The 15,099-nt window shown below is 41.6% G+C and overlaps 1 long non-coding RNA gene across 2 annotated transcripts in view; it reads left to right on the forward strand.

Moving 5' to 3' along the window:
* Nucleotides 1-15,099, forward strand: part of LOC138284905 (uncharacterized) — a 234,963-nt gene that overhangs the window by 159,091 nt on the left and 60,773 nt on the right. Inside the window, exon 4 of one of the 2 annotated variants that reach the window (XR_011201472.1) lies at nt 3,266-3,337. The exons of the other annotated variant lie outside the window; for it this stretch is intronic. This is a non-coding gene — a long non-coding RNA (uncharacterized lncRNA). Of the gene's footprint in view, nt 1-3,265; nt 3,338-15,099 lie in introns of those variants that run through there. 2 annotated transcript variants of the gene reach the window in all.

Raw genomic sequence — 15,099 nt, forward strand, 5'->3', positions numbered from 1 at the left:
TGTTGGTTCGCAGATTGTGCCTTTTGTTAATTGGTGTAAGTAGTTTTTGAGAAATTTAGAGAAATTCCAATTTTTGTATCTCTGGCTTCGAAGTATTCACAAACAAAGATGAGCTTGTGCAGGAAAATGCACAGCTCTGATTGGCTGCCAACACTTCAAACCAGGCTTCAAACCAAGCTTGAGCCGAGTCCCAGAATAGAAGTAAAAAACTAAAGAAGAGAAAAGGGGCTGGGGTAGAAACACCCTGACCCGTGAACACTGGTGGGGACTCCCCAGAGCAAAAAATATTTGTTTAAAATTATTTTTTTGCCGAAAAGTTGTGATATTCACAAATTTGAGGTAACAAAATTTTTAAAAAAACATGCGCTGGCTCTTGCACTTGTTTTTTTTTAGGTCCCTGGGTGAACCAGGTCACGGGGGCATTAGAAATGTTGTGTGAGGGGGCCTCCCGGCCCCCTCACAGCCCCAGGAACCACCACCTCCCTGGGGCTTATAGTCTAATATAAGCGGGGGCCCGCAGCCTCCCTGTGCCCCACCACCTCCCTGGGACTTACATTTTCAAATATGCAGAGGGGCCCACAGCCCCTTGCACCCTGGGGACCACGATCGCCGTGGGGGTTCTATTTAAATATATGTGGGGTGTCTATGGCCCCCCGGTACCCTAGGGGCCACCACCTCTCCAGGGCTTCAATTTTGATATATGCAGGGGGGACCTGTGGCTCCCCCCGCTCCCTGGAGACCCACGGCAAAGAGAAAACAATAGAAAGGGGGTCCATTTTTTTTTTACCCCCATTAGCACCGGTGACCACCCCTACCCCCTGGGGCTAACTTTTCATTGGGGCTTTGGGGGGGCGCAGCCTCTCTCATGGAGCCACAGATGGCCCTGGGGACCGCCACCCCCCAGGGCCAGCTCCTGCTATGTCTCGGAGTGTCAACCCCCAAGACATAGCTGTTTGCTGTGGCTTGGTTGCAGCTTTGGGTTTTGATGGCGGGACCTGTAAAGCAGGAGGTGTGATTGGAGTGAGTGATCTTAAATAAGGTTCTGTCTAGATTAAATGAACTGGCAACTTGCTCCGTACGAAATTTGATTCAGCATTTTGAACTGGAAATTTAAAGGCTGTTCTTTCTGCTTTAGACTAGCTCTAGTATAGTGAAATTGTGCTTCCACATTGATAATTTCTTTTTTTTCTTTCTTTTTTTTGTTTGTGAATGGGCTCAGTAAACAATGGTTGTCTTGATATTTTCTGCCTTATTTTTATTTGAAGCGAGACAGGGGAGACTCATACTTCATAATTTTGTCGTTTTTATATGTCATTACTGCTAGTCAAAAAATCTATGTGGTTGAGCTGGCAAAGGAAGAGATCAGGAAAAGTCAGCTTATTCTTGGAATGTGTACTGATTTTAATTACACGCCTTTCTGTGGTGTGGTTAGATAAGGTTAAAATCATGTGATATGGCAGCAAAATGCAGTGTTCTAGTATTGTCAGAAATACTCCAAATGTCCCTTCTTGCTCTTAGATCACAGCCTTAAGGCTTCCCTCGTGGGCCAGATAGCCCGGAAAGGGCTTTTTAATCGAAATAAAATTAAAAAACAAATTAATAAATGAATAAATCTGTAGGTTCTGGGAGGGAGCCCTTGAGGGCTCCCTCGCGGTCCCAGATCGCCCATAAAGGACTTAATTTTTTTTAAAAAACATGAACAAATCCATAGCTCAGTGTGAAGATCACAGACCTTCAAAATGAGCGTTGGGTGTCCGAGTCCAGGTGTACTTGCTTCCATTTAAAAAAAAAAAAAAATGCATTTTTAAATTTAAATTGTAGACAAATAACTAATTCTAAGTATATCAGACATCAAAGCCTAAAAAATCTCTATCTCTCACCCTTTCTCTCTCTCTGTCTCTCTTTCAATCAATTCTCCCACTCACACACCCACTCAGACACTTACGCAGCCACTCACAGACCCACTCAGACACTCATGCACCTACTTACAGACCCACTCAGACACTTACACACCCACTCACAGACCCTCATGCACACACTCACAGCCTCAGTCAGACCCTCACACACCTACTCAAACCCACTCAGACAGTTATGCACCCACTCACACACGATTCACAGAACCACTGACACCCCGCGCACACACTGACGCACCCACTAAAACACTGGTGTATGCACTCCCACACCCAGACAGACACTCTGACAGACACTCTTACCCCCAGATAAAGCGTCTCACACCTATTCTCACACCCAGAGAGGCCATGGCCAACTTACGCCGTGCATGTGCAAAGGGCCGTGCAAAGCATCGGGTTGGGTGGTTAGGAGGTTGGCCAAGGGGACTGGCTGCAGGCGGTGGTTGGATTCACATATAGCAATTAAAATGTCTATGTGTTAAAAAAAACATAGAAATTCACTGAAAAAGCCAAAGGCTACAGGGACTTTATAGGTTCTGAATTTACTCGTACAAAACCATAGAAATTCTGCAGCTTTGGTTAGAGTTCTTTCAAGTAACTAAAACGTGCACCCTAAGGTAACTATAGCTCGCACTTTCACCATGCACAGCTAATTACTTCACATATTATGTCATTGTTGACATATTCTATACCATCTTTCATATTGTCACTGCTATATTTGCAATAAAATTATTGATGAGACAACTGTGCATGGCGAGGAAGCGAGCTATAGTTAACTTAGGGCATGAGATTTAGTTACTTTAAAGAACTCTAACTATAACTACTGAATTTCTATGGTTTTGGGCAAGTAAATTCAGAACCTAACTATAAAGTCCCTGTAACCTTTGTTGTTTTCAGTGAATATATATATGTATGTTTATATTTTTTTATATATATATATATATATATATATATATATATATATATGTTCACTAAAAACTCAAGGGTTACAGGGACATTATAGTTAGGTTCAGATTTTACATGCACTAAGTATAGAAATTCAGTTATTATATTTAGAGTTATTTAAGTAACTATAGCTCATGCCCTAAGGTAACTATAACTCTCGCCATGCACAGTTTTCTCATCAATAATGTTACTGCAAATGTTACAGTGATATTATCAATGGTGTCATAGAAGATGTCATGAAGGATGTAATATCTGGAGTAATTAGCAGTGCATGGCGAGGGCGTGAGACACAATTGCTGCTGCTGTTGATAGTGCATGTTTCATTCTTCATGTGAGGATGTTCTAATGAAATAAAAGAGGAAGATATATGAGAACTCACTTAAAACATGTCTTAATTTTTCTTTCTACAGCACTTACCATAATTTCCATGACAAAATGAATCCCCTCATTCCTTTCTAAATTAAATATTTTAAGTTTCACCAGTTTGAGCCTGTGACCGAAGACTGGAGGAGTCCAAAATGCGTCAGGAGGATTAATGATTAAGGCAATGTAAATCGCCAGATTTGTTTCAGTCCTAAAAAAAATAATCTGCATGAGGAGTGCGCCTCTGTTTTTTATATATATCAATTAACTTGAACATATAAATATATATATATATATATATATATATATATATATATATATATATATATATATATATATATAAGAAGAAATGTCCTGGCAAGCGTGTTATGGCGCACTTATTTCTCCGGTGGTGCTGGTTAAAGGCAGGATGTCCGTATTTCAAAAGAAGGGATTTCTCTTTCTTCTTTGTCAAGAGACAAAAGACCACCTTCCAAGTTTTACCCAGTTTTACCAGCAGGGAACAAAATAGATCTATTCACGGAGATGGTCATTCATGATCTTTATAAAAAGAACTGGAATAAAAAAGTGGAGAATTTAACGATACCAGAGAAACAGGCGCTGCACAGACTTCAGATGGAAACAACAGTGGAAATCAAACCCGCTGATAAAGGTGGAAACATCGTAACACAAAACAAACAGGATTATGTGAAAGAAGCCATGCGGCAATTGTTAGACAAAACATGTTATGCACATGCTATTGGGAACCCACTAATAAAATTGAAGGAGGAGATAAATCTGTGTATTTCAAGGTGGTAAGATCTAGGTCTCATTGATCAAGTAGAAGCCAAATATTTACAAGTGGAACATCCTGTAACTCCAACAATATACTTCCTCCCTAAAATTCATAAAAACTTGCAACATCCACCGGGTAGACCAATAATATCAGCCAAAGCATCCTTATTAGAACCCATGTCAGAATATATTGATTTCTTTTTAGCACCTTTAGCAAGAAATTTGAACTCCTATTTGCGTGACACAGGAGACCTATTGTTGCAATTGGAAGGCATACCCTGGCAGGATACCTACAAATTAGTAACGATGGATGTGGTCTCACTCTACACAAATATTGAACATCATGTAGGGATCCAGGCATGCAAATTCTTCCTCAACCAAAGGAATATACGCTTTTATCAACATAATGAGATGCTTTTGGAAATGATCAACATTTGTTTAACGAATAATTATTTCCTGTTTAATCAACAACTATACCTGCAAATAAAGGGCACTGCAATGAGTTTTTCTTTCTCCCCTAACTTTGCTAATTTGACAATGGGTTGGTTTGAACAGCGAATAGCTTGGGCAGAAGAGAATGAGACTCATCAACAAAAAGTAGTGATCTGGCTGAGGTTCATTGATGACATTTTTCTAATCTGGGATGGCACTGAGCTAGAATTTGATGAATATTTTAAGATTTTGAATTCTAATGCAGCAAAACTGAATTTCACCTATGACATCAGTGCAACACGTGTGACATTCCTAGGTACAGAAATTTATGTTAAAGAAGGGACAATTCAAACCTCATTACATACAAAAAACAACAGCCACGAATTCTATACTACACGCGAATAGTTTTCACCCACTACGAACGAAGTGGAATATCCCTTATGGTGAATTTTTACGAATAAAGAAAATCTGCTCAGAACCAAAAGAGTGTGAGGAGCACTTAAAATTATCGGAGGAGAGATTCCTGGCAAGACAATACCCGAACAAATGTTTAGCTGTAGCGAAGAAACGTTTGAAACAATCATCAAGAGAACAACTAATTCATGGTGGTAACCAAGTTACTAAACATTCCAAACAACAGCAGTTGAGGTTTATAACTACATACTCTCAGAGTGCCACACAAGTTCAAAATATTTTGAAGAGTCACTGGGCAATTTTACTTATGGACCCAACAGTGGGAGAAATCATGGGACAATACCCACAAATGACTTTTAGAAGAACAGCAAATTTAAGGGACAAATTAACACACAGTCATTTCCAAATTAGAAAAACATACTGGTTACAGAAACCTGGTTTTTGGAAATGCAGTAGCTGTAAGGCATGTAAAATTGGTGTGAATAAGAAAGAGTACTCTACAAATACTGGCATGGAGAGAGTGATACGCAAACATTTTAATTGTAAAAGTCGTTTCACAGTATATGTGATTGAGTGCCCTTGTGGGCTGAAATATATTGGCAGTACTATATGTGAAACTAAAAAGCGAATTTTAGAACATATTCGAGCAACTATTAATACAGATAGGAGCTATGCAACAGTGAGCCATATGGAACAAAAACATGATAGCAAGTGGGAACTCATGACATTTTATGCAATTGATCAGGTACCAAAACTAGAACGTGGTGGTGATAGAGAAAATAAATTGCGCCAGCTGGAATCCAGATATATACTGGATATCCGATCTCTCACTCCACTAGGTTTAAACCAGGATGAAGAGTTATTTGTACACCTATAAGGGTCTTCTTAGTTAACAAAAAGCTTGCCACTTATTTAACTGAATTTCATCATTTTTAAGATGTTTCTCTTTGGGGGGTTTGATTGGCCTATATGTCTGTTAAGAAAAAAGAAAAACATTTTTTTTTTATTCCTGAGGGAAGAATTATAGGCTTTTGCTCTACCCTTCTCTTTCCCCTTACTTTCCCACCCCCCCCCCCTTGTTTTTTCTCACCTCCTCTCTCTGTTTTTCTTAGTTATCATTCAGATGGATATATATATTTTTGGCACCAAAAATAGAAGTTCATTGCAGTAATAACATCAAAATATACTGACATCAGAGGTGCAGGATTTAGTGAGGGCCATTGTTAAAATATTTTTTGGGGGATTGTGCCATTATAGGCAATAAATGAATATGATCCTTATTTGAATATTAATTAAAAATTTATGAGGCTCCATGCAGTATGTTAATACACCTCGAGAACTGTTCTAATATTGTCTTTCAATCAATTTTAGAAACAAAACCCAAAATAATATATATTTAAAAATTAATTTATTTGAGGAGATGTTATAAACTACATCAACCAGAAGACATAGCAAATGTGGAATTTAGGATATAAACATCTCGGATTTTTGTAACAATATTATTGATGGTTGAAGGATATTAGTAAAAAAAGATAAGGTGTTTTTTTTGCTTAAGTATATATATTTTGTGATGTTAAGGAGTATTTGTTGATATTTTGGTGTAATTTTAGTAGTATTTTTTCTGTTGAGTTTAGGTAGTTTATTTAAAGCGCTAAATCAGTACACAGGAAACACCTGTGAACAAGGTCCGGTGTGACCGAAACGCGTCAGGGGATTCCTGTCTTGTTTGTTTGTGATCTCACGAATGGAATAAAAGTTTAATTATTATTTGCACAACGACGGAGTGCGGTTTTTCTCTTGACAAAGCAGAAAGAGAAATCCCTTCTTTTGATATATATATGTATATATATATATATCAAAACAAAACACTTTCAGAATTAGAATGACACATAAATTATGCAAAAGAACTCCTGGGTACTTCCTAAGTTTAACTGGAGAGCAGCTCCAGTAATGAGAACCCTGCAAAATCAGCAACACTCTAGATTTGTCCACCTCAAATGTCTGTTTTTCTAGCAAAGTTTTTAAGCATAGGATTAATACAGTGCCATCCACACTGAGCTAGAAAGGGACAAAGTATTTTGCCATTTACACAGGAAAATCTTTAATCTTAGGATTGACCAGTGCCATCCTTGCTGAGCTGTAAAATGACAAAAGCCTTTCACCACTTCAGGCATAGTAATACAGCTAAACCTCTCTGATGAGCTATAATGATAGTACAACATATGCCAGGGACTACTTTTGCTCATTCAAGGTTGGCTTGAATGGTGTTATATCAATCCAAAGCTGTAATACTGTGCCTGGAGTAATGAAAAGCTTTGGTGTTGGCAGGCTGAAACTGAGCCCCTGCCAAAAATGCAAAAATAAAGAAAAGGGGGCAGGTTATAAATACCCTAACCTCTTAGCCTTGGTTCTGGGGTCCCCCTGGAACCACACCAGGGCAAAAAAACATTTTTTTAAATTTACGGTGAAAGTCACAGAAGATTCTTGAATTTCTCCATAAATCTAAAGTAAAAACAAGCACAGTCTCCTATGCTTGTTTTTAATGTAGCCCCCAGGTGAGCCAGGTCCCAGGGGCTTGAACATTTTATAAACTTGGAAGAGAGCGCACTGGGCCACCTTTAAGGGCTTTGCTAAGTCCCGGGGACCACCACCTCCCTGGGGCTTTGTTTAAAAAATATATAGGGGGCTGTGCGGACCCCCACTGACCCCAGGGACCACCACCTGTGTGGGTCTTTTTAAAAAAAAAGGAGGGGGCACATGGATACCCCTGGGGCCTTCAAAAGCCATGGGGACCACCACCTCCCTGGGCTAAAATGTACATAAATAGGGGGTCCCTGCAAACCTCCGGCCTCAGGGATCCCAACCTCCCCAGGGCCAATTACTAATTTAAAACAGAGAGGGAGCAGCATGCCCCCCTCCTGGGCTATACAGGTACCCAGGAACCAGCACCTCCCTGGGGCTGGCCCTTGCAAAAGGAAGGATGGGGTCTGAGCAACTGTTTGATTTTGCTTGGGTAGGTAGGTGTTTGCTCTTGCTTGGCAGGAGCTATGACAGCAAAATGCTCCCTCTTGCTGGAAGTGGAGTTTTCATCTGTTTCTCTGCCCGCAGACACGCGGGCAGGGAAACAGATGAAAGTATTGCTCCCACATGCAGGGAGAGTTGCATTTCCAAAAGCTTCCTGCATGCAGGAGAATTGCTGGCTCCTGCAGGAGGTGGGATCTGGTTAGGACTGCGGGGACCTTGAGGCTTCCCCCGCAGTCTCCCACATGTTTGAATAAAAACAGCGGCCTCTTCTTGGATAAATACACAGGGCAGGATTCATTCCAGCACAATGCTCATTTAAAAAAAATTAACCCTCAACTGGAAGCACTTAAAGATCTAAATAATGCAGGTGCCTAAGAAAGCAGGTGCGGACAATTCCTGAGTCCCCTCTGTCCCCCAATTATGTTAATAAATTCACACATTTGTGTTTTTTGTGGCTTGTGAGGAAAAACATACCTTTTCTGTCAATCCTTTAACTGTTAGCCTACATGAAAGGGATTCCTTATGCTTTTTTCTGTTAAGTAAGTAAGTGTGAGATTGAGCTACAGTCACATAACACTGACAAAGGACCTGATTTAGAACTTGACGGACAGGTTATTCTAAGTCCCATTGGATATAATGTGATTTTGATTTTGGCAGACGGGACATCCGTCACCTTTGTGATAGAGTAACCCGTCCGCCATGTTCTGAACCGGGCCCAAAGTGTCCTAGGCCCCTTCTGGCACATCTCATGTAACAAACTTCTGCCCACTGACTTGATAGCTACTAAGAGGGCTTCCCACAGGGGCAAAAGGTGTAACATTGAAGGCAAACTCTGTTAGACCAACCGAAGATACAATAGAGGAACCCCGGAAACTCACCCTGAACATGCTGCCGAGCGTGTTGGTAAGGTCTACCAACACCGTTAGGGGCACGCCAACACACGTGGTGCGGGAGTCTGCTAAAGTAGTGGCAAGCCTCTGCGCTGCATTTCAGAAAACAACAAAATAAAAAAATATTCTGAAAGCCCCCTGAGGATTGTCCTTCGGCAGTAATTATCCACCAGTAAAGTCCCTTTCAATCACAGTTTTCAGTCATTGGAACTACGCAGCATGGCGGCACGGGAGGAAGCACATTATAAATAGGAGTCCAATTACAGATTGCTGTAGCGCTAGCTCGAAAACAAAGCATGCAGCATTGCGGGCCGTGTGCAAGAGAAGGCGGCACCGTTCAATTCTATTTTAGACTACATACCGTGCTTAATTTGAGCTTGTGGTTGCAAGTGGGGCTCCGGGTCATTTTTAGGGGCCGGAAGTTATTTTTCAACATCAGACTTTAACCAAAACAAGGGAAAGAAAGGCAGAACAGAGAGAAAGAAGGAAGAGGAAGAAGGCAAGCAGTCATGGGAGAAAGCAGGGCTGAAAGGAACCTGCACGAGTGAGGGAAAAGGGCAGAGGGTATGATGGCAGGTGAAAGAGGCACTAGGCGAAATGAAGACTAAGCAGTCTGGGTGTTTGGCTGCACTGACCATTGGCAGCAGTGACAGGAGGCCTCTGAGGAAAACTTTGGGCCTGGCACAGTGGCGTAACACAACCACTAGTGCTTAATTTGTGCTTGTTGTTTCCGGTGCTGAGCACCGGCACTTATTTTTTAGGGCCGGGGCTTATTCTTCTGCCTCAAGCATTTGCTGCGAGCAAAAGACAAATGTAGGAAAGACGGAGACGAAAAAACGCCACAAAGGGAGAAAGTAGAAAGCTGCTGGAGTGAGCTGAAGGGGCAGGGAGTTGCTTTATGTGGATTGAAGAGGCCCGGGATGGCTTCAGGATTACCCGCCTCAGTATTCCGTGTTCCCACATTTAATTGCAACAGTCGCATGTTTAAGAGGAGGGATTTGGGCACCGGCACGTTTTTATTTACAAATTAAGCACTGACAAAGCCCATGCAGCCCCTATGGTTCAGGGCGCCCTCCAACAGCTCAGAGGGCCCCATTCAAACAAAGCTCAATGATTACCTGTAGGATATAAGGCTGCCAGGGGCCTGTAGTCACATTCTGCACAGGGAACCCAACGTTTTGCGTTGCACATTCGTTTACAAATAAAGCGCTGTCATACCACAGTTATCTATGGTCCACAGACCGCTGGTGGTCCGCTACGCCTACTCAGAGGGGCCACAACCGTTTAGAATATTACATAATATTAACAGACTGTTGACGATATAAATGAAAAGGTAAAACTGAAAATTTCGATTTTTTTTTAAACATTTCTGTAAATGTGACATAATTTGAAATTGGAGACTTAAAACGAAGTTGGCGTCCCCAGATTGAATCATGGGAGCAGCACAAATGTAGCAAACAGAAAATAGTATTGACATCTGAGGCCTAAATTGAATTTAGAAAAGCTTTAGCTGTTCCATTAAAATTAAAACTTCACTTTATTATATTTGTTAATTAAATAAAATATGTAATTATTTTGTATTTGTTTGACAGTCGGGTCCCCGGTTTCCAGTCATGATTCAATGTGGGTACCCAGATTCCAATAATGAGTGGGGTCCTCGGATTCCAGTAAAGAATAAGTGGGGGATTCACTGAAGTCAAAATGGTAAGAACCGCTGGTGCCAGGATTTAACAAATTATTTTTGGGGGCTTTGAACTTTGGCAAGGCTCCGGCAGTCAAATTCCATCGTGAGTGACAGAAATACATGAAACAAGATTAAATAATGGCATTTGAGTTGGAATACAAGCGAACACATGACTAATAAGGTCTGTAGAAGTGAGCTGCGGTTTTCTAAAAATCGAGAAGGCTTCTTGGATGCAGAGCCATAATTACAGGGCTTCAAGTTTCAAGGCTCCCGGGACAGAGCCTGGGCCTAGAGGATGGTGTTTAACTGGCACAGCAAGCCCATTTGGGCGTCCGCCACAGCAGTAAACAAGCCTGATTCACACAACATACGTCATAAATATAGTTAGTAAAATAGAACTTTGAGAGGGATTTTCCAGGAAGACCAAAGAAAAACAGGGGCGGCTCCTCCACAAGAGCAGAGGAGTGTTGCCCCGCTAAAGAAAATGCCCCCAGAGCTGAAAAATAAAATGGTAATAAACTTTATTATCATTTTAATTTTCAGCACATCGTCCTAAACCGAGTGTCAGGATGGTGCAGGGAAATTGCTGCTGAGTGGCATCAGAAAGCTCTGCACTTTAGCTTATAGTGCGCATGTCCCTTTGGCCGGCCGTCTTGCAATGACCAGCCTGACATGCGCACTTTAAACTTTTCTAACCCAGCTGTCTTAAGACCCAGCTGTCTTAAGACAGCTGGGTTAGAGAAAGCCCAGGCCTCTGGTGCAATTAAGAGCACTGAAAGAGGCCACTCCCTCCAATCCTGGCGTTCCTCTCGTGCTGTCTAACAGCATGAAAGCAGGGCCAGGATTGGTTAGAATAGTTACCTGGTTCCTGCGTTCGAGGAGAGGAGAACGCCGTGAAGTAAGTGTATTTAAAAAAAATATATATTATTGTACTCCCGCTCCACCACTGTAAATACAAGCCTGCCCCCACTGAATAGATAGGCTGCTGAACACGCAGAATAAAACACCAGTTACAGCTTTATAATGCCCCTTATCAAAAAAGCATTCACAAAACCCACAGCCTGTAAATGAGGCAAGGAGACATTTCTTTAATGAACGTAGGTTCAGACAGGGACAGAAAATAGGCCCAGGCACCAAAATAAAAGGGTGTGCTATAAGTTAATAAGATAGCTACAAAAGTGGCCCGCATTTTGCAAATAAGGCATGTTTTGAACATGTGAATACACTTGTTAATTGTAGTTTGTAGGACTGTGTGCATTTATGCTTACTGCAGGCAATGTTGGTGGTAATATCAGAGAAATGAACAATACAAAATGGCTCACCCCACCAAAACAGTACCAAAAACAGCCAAGCAGAAAAATGGCCCACACAGTCTAAGTCTAAGACCAGGCCATTTGGCACTGCCAGATTGTCCTATAGGCCAAACCAACCCTGCAAGAACTTCATGAATGCCACTTTCAGCTTTAAAACCCTTTTGGCAAATTAATTAGAATAAGGAACCCACATGTTCTTTGTGACATGTGACATTGATGGTTGTTAGTGCGAGAAGAAGGAAAACTTCAGGAAGAATTAACATCCTGACAATGCATCTGAGGTTTTCATTGCTGTCTGCTAAAAAGCAATAAAGAGGCAAATTTACAAAACGTGACACAATGTAGTGCAGAAATCAAAGTTCCTGTGCTGCGTTGCGTGAAAGCAGGTGAGCATAACAGTGCCATATCTATGTACTGAAATATGGTTCTGTTTTACTCTCTCCGTGTGCTAGCACAATTTAGGCTGCCTTGCACTAAAACACACATCCTTGCAACATAGTGTGTGGGTGTGTGTTGTATGTGTGATGTCAAGCATAAGTTGTGTACTCAAACGGAATTCTTCCAGTACAAAATATTATGCTTAGACATAATAACTCTAGCTGGAAATTGTCCTTTTTGAAGGGTTATCTATAGACCTTTTGACTGTGACCTCCTGTTTTTGTTCCTAGGCTGAATTTCGTTTTTGCTGGCTTTAGGACTCTGGGCACAGACCAGTGCTAAAGTGCAAGTGCTTTTTGTCTACATTGTATTGGTGATTGGTTTATCCATGATTGGCATATTTGATTTACTAGTAAGTCCCTAGTATGGTGCACCATGTATGCCCAGGGTCTGTAAATCAAACGCTACTAGTGGGCCTGCAGCACTGATTGTTCCACCCACAGGAGTAGCCCTGTAAACATGTCTCAGACCTGCCACTGCAGTGTCTGGGTGTGCAGTTTTAAACTGCCATTTTGACCTGGCAAGTGCACCCACTTGCCAGACCCAAACATTCCCTATTACACATGTAAGTCGAACCTAAGGTAGGCCTAAGGCAGCCCCATGTGCAGGGTGCAGTATATTTAAAAGGTAGGACATGTACTGGTGTGTTTTACGTGCCCTTATTGTGAAATACTGCTAAATTTGGTTCTCACTATTGCAAGACCTAGCTCTCCCATAGGGTAAAATAGGGATTGCCTTGAAATATCTTTTACGTGTAATTTCCCATTGGGAGCAGACAGAGATGTGGAGTTTGGAGTCTCTGAACTCACAATTTAAAAATACATTATTTGGTGAAGTTGGTTTTTAAATTGTAAGTTTGAAAATTGACTTTTAGAAATGTGCTTTTTCTTGCTTAAACCTGGATTCATGACAGACAGTTAATTCCACAATGCCAGACAGGTTTCAGAGCTGGTATGGGTGCTTCCACCAACCTGGCAACCCTGGCTCTGCTGGGAAACAAAGCCAGGCTTAAGGAAAAAAGGCTACTCGCGTGCTTTATTGATCTAAAGGCAGCTTTTGATTGCGTACCAAGAACCCGCCTATGGGAGAAATTGAAAGGGTGGGGCTTACCATGCAGCCTCCTTGGTGCATTGCTGGACTTGTACACAGGTACTTGGGCGCAAGTACAAATTGGAGGGGGCAGCCACCTCACCAACAGAATATTAACAGCAAAAGGACTCAAACAAGGATGAGTATTGGCTCCCATGCTGTTTAACTTATATCTTGCAGACCTAGCCGAGGCTCTAGCTCCCGTAAATAGCCACCCGCCAGTATTGGCCAAGAAAGGAATTGCATGGCTACAGTACGCAGACGACATAGTTCTACTCAGCCAAACACCTGTTGGGCTACAACATAGCATCGATGCATTTTACACATACATAACAATGCAAGGCCTAGAATTTAATTTGAGTAAAACTAAGGTTGTCCGCCTAGTTGACAGGAATGGTTCATAAACGGATCCTGGGTGGAGGTTGCACCCACATATAAGTACTTGGGATTCACTATGGACCGCCACCTGACTTTCAAGCCTCAGCTTGCTGTCGCTCAGGTGAAAGCCCTCTCATTGACCTATGGTTTTAAAGTTCTAAAACAAAAACTGAGCTGCCCTTCATACTCCCACCTGCTTTCTGTCATGGCAGCGCGGCGAATGCCCACCATCACTTATGGCGCCGAAATTATGCTGGGGAAGGAGGCAGTTTTTTTCAATCAAGTCCAGACGAAGGCCTACAAAACAGTGTTTTGGATACCACGACCAGCATCTCCAGCTCAGGTTCGTTTAGAATTGGGTCTGAAAAACTATGAATTTCAGAGTAGATGTGCCTTCATTAAACTATGCTGGAGGTTGCGTGCAGCTGAGACTGGTACTCTAAACAACCTATGTTGGATGGAAATTGAGGAGCAACAGCGACACAATGATAAAAGCACCTGGGGTCATCACTTAAATAACTGCATTAAAGCACTAGGTTTGCTAGAAGCCTGGGACCAGAACCCAGACAAAAAGGAGTTTTTTCAGAAGGCAAACGCTGTCACTAAGAAGAAATCTTTTTATTCTGATAAACAAAAACTGGCAAGCAGACAGCACGCCTGGACTATAATATCATCGTACAAAATTTTACGGGCACAGGAATACCTAGCAGCAACCTTCAACCAGTCGCTGAAACATCGGTTCATGCTTTTCCGCTTTGGGTTGATGGAAACGAAGGATATGGTCCCTTCATGGAGACAGCAGGATCTGACACATTCCTGTCGACTGTGTGGGTACAGAAAAGAGTCACTAGAACAAATTTTTTGTGCGTGCCCGGCTCTGCTAGGCCTCAGGATATTATATCTAAAAAACATTTTAAAGACACTGAACATACGCTCATGCAGACGGGCCATTATAAGCTGGCTCAGCGGACTTTCAATCCCGTTTTCCTGTTGAGGGACCAAATTCATGGTACAGGCTCAGAAAGAATTAGTGAATAAAGTTGAAGCCGAGTGTGCAAGGGCCATTATTATATGATTAGTAAAGCTCCGAAAGTTTAATTCCAGCCAGGAAACAGCCCTAGGTACTACTTAGGATTCTCACTCAGCTTCACTCATTCACTATTATAGTGTTCGTAAGGGAGTAAGAAAGTCCTAAAGTTAAGTTCTAGACCAAGGTTGGAATTAAGTGGAGAACATTTTAGCTATGCACAACTCTTTACCATGATATGTTTTAGTTTCAAATAAGCTTTTATGTTTTTATTATGGGTTTCTATTCACATAATGAGTAGGCAAAGTATCTTTATTATTATTATTATGTATTTTGGATTTGCGATGGTTTTAATTAACCGAGTCAATAAACTTAAACTTGAAACTTGAAACTTGCTTAAACCTTCTCTGCCTCTGCC

Source organism: Pleurodeles waltl, chromosome 1_1 (assembly GCF_031143425.1).
Source record: "Pleurodeles waltl isolate 20211129_DDA chromosome 1_1, aPleWal1.hap1.20221129, whole genome shotgun sequence".
In the NCBI taxonomy this organism is placed as follows: domain Eukaryota; kingdom Metazoa; phylum Chordata; class Amphibia; order Caudata; family Salamandridae; genus Pleurodeles; species Pleurodeles waltl.